Here is a 2500-nt window from a genome sequence, read left to right as displayed (position 1 = left end):
TCAGGTCTGAAGAGAAAGGGAGAGGAGGGGAAAAAAGAGAGAGAGGAGAGGCAACGCGGGAACACGGGGGGGTGAGGACGGGACGAACGGAAGCAGAGGGAGGCACATAGGCGGAGGTCGGCGGACTAGCCCCGGGGGGCCCCGGCATCGGTAGAAGGCGGGGATAGGGGAAGCAAGGGCTGTCAGCGGGAGAAAACCGTTGTTAAAGTTGAAATTAGGCAGCAGCTTTAAAAGGAAGATTCCACCAGTCTGCGGGAGGGACATCGGCGGAAGGGAAAAACACAACCGCGCTGCGGGCCCAGCCCATCTGAGGGCCCAGTGCCCCAGATGGCAAAAGGGGGCGTTTTTTGTGTCCCCTGGTATAGGTACTTATTTTGAGACAGACGTTTGGTAAGAGGCGCCTTTTTGCCAAAGTACTGCTTGTCACAGGAGGCCAAGGGAAAACGCATGGTGCCCCCCTTTTCGGGGAAAAAAGGAGGGTAGAGGCCCCAGGTTGCGAGGGAGAGTTTTCCCCTGCGAAAGATCAGCCTGCAGTTAAAGGGGGTGAAGAGGCGACGGAGGAGGAAATTTCCTCAGTGTGGGGCAGGGAGGAGGGAAAATGAGGAGTAATTTAGGGACCCACGGTTAAAAGAAATCTTCTCTCTTCCGTTCACCCCCTTTCCCTGACATGGTCCCTGCTTTTGTGCCTCGAGGACAGTCATCGCCACGGCCCGACGGAAGAACCAACACTTTTCCTCCGGACTGCCGGGGACGAGCAGGTCTCCCTTCCTCCATCGCAAATTTACGAAAATTTTCGGGGGAAGGATCTCCCTTTTCCCGGCTATGCACTTTCTCTCCCCCTTAAAAACCCTTCGTGTGGCAGGAGGGACGTCACATGCCTTTACGTTCACGTGCACTTTCGGACTTCCGGGAGGAGCGCCTCCCTAGAATATTTCCAGCTCAGTCCGATTTTGCCCAGATTTTCCCGGCCCCTCTCCCCCAACCATGGCCGCTCTCTCCCCCAGAAATTTTCCCCACCCTGACCCCCCGCAGTCCTTGGTCCCGCTTCTCCCCCCCGCGCGGTCCCAAAACTTTTTTCCCCTTTCCCTTGCCCCCCCACAGTTTCAACCCCTTGGGTTCGGTTTTTCCTTTTGCTCTCCCCCCTCACCCCCTTCCCTCCTGACTTTATTTCCCCTTTGCCCTTTTATTCTTTCACAGGAAACTCTTCCCTGAGTCTTCCCCTTTCGTGGTGTTTTACCCCGGGCCCTCGAATTTTCCCCCCATCCAACCCCTTCCATTCCAGGCTTTAACGTGGGGCCCCTTTTCAAAGCCTGCGAGGGGGGACGTCACCATTCTGCCTCTGACAAGGGAAAACCGGTGGGGTCCCGCCCGGCCCTTACCTGCAGAAGGCCCAGGACCTGTTGGATGACGCCTCCACTTATGCTCCCTTGATAGTGACCCCCGTGAACGCATTGCTGCTCCCTTCCACCGTCGCCTGAAAGAGATAGCAGCCTGTTTTCCGGAGGCGAACTATCCCAGAGGTTCGGGGTCATCAACCCTCGATCCCTCATTTCGGGGCTTCCAAAAAACCCAAAAAGCCGGCGTGCCTCTGCGCCCCATCATCTCCTCCCCCGGGGAAACTGTGACGCACCCCCTTCGCCTGGGTGGAAAAATGTCTCACCCCTTCTTGGCACCTTCTCCGCTCACCTGCGCCCCTCTCAGGACTTTATCTCCCGCGTTTGCGGAGCTTTACCCGGGGACCATGATGAGCTTGGGGCGTGAGTCCCCGTTCACCAAGTCCCGTTTATGATGTCCTGGCTGTCCTCCAGAGGGAAATCCCGCAGAGGATCCTCGCTCCCCCCTGCCCACGACGCCTTTCCCCAGCTGATTCGTCTTGTGTGGGTTCTAATCCTTTTCTTTCGAAGGTCGTTTTTTATCCAGACGTTCGGTGTTTCCCTGGGCTTCCCCTCTCCAGTCCCGGGAAAACCCGTTCAGGAAATTTTCGAGTCTGAGTTCTCCCTTCCATCTCCATTCGGCCGCGATCTGGTGGGGTAGTCGACGAGTTTTTGCTTCTGGCCTCATGACCCTGCCTGTTTCCCGGGTTTCCCGAGCAGCTGAACTCTCTCTTCTTCCTTCCGTTTCAAGGTGGGAAGGGAGGGTTGAAACAGGCTCCCTTTTTTGGACACCTTTGTCCATCGCTTGCTGACCCCCTTCCCTTCTCCAATACAGGAAAAAACCCCTGATAGGGTATGTACTTCTTTTTTTTTTTTTTCATACCCCCTCTCCATGGAAGAGAGGTGTTCCCCCGGTTCCTTCGCGCCCTTTGCATCGTGACCCCCCGTACCTGGATGGGGAGATGTCTTCCCTTTGTCGCTCTTTCCAAACGGGCTACCCGGGTCAGTTCCCATGTCGCGTTTTCCCGGGCGGGCTACCTTTTATCACGATCCCTCCTAAATTGATCCCCATTTGCCCCTCCTCAGCTCCCTACAGAGGAAATTTTTCCTCTCCGTCGCCTCTTCAC

Source organism: Penaeus monodon, chromosome 11, assembly GCF_015228065.2.
Source record: "Penaeus monodon isolate SGIC_2016 chromosome 11, NSTDA_Pmon_1, whole genome shotgun sequence".
Lineage (NCBI taxonomy): Eukaryota > Metazoa > Arthropoda > Malacostraca > Decapoda > Penaeidae > Penaeus > Penaeus monodon.
The sequence above is the reverse complement of the archived record's forward strand: the minus strand, read 5'-3'. Positions refer to the sequence as shown.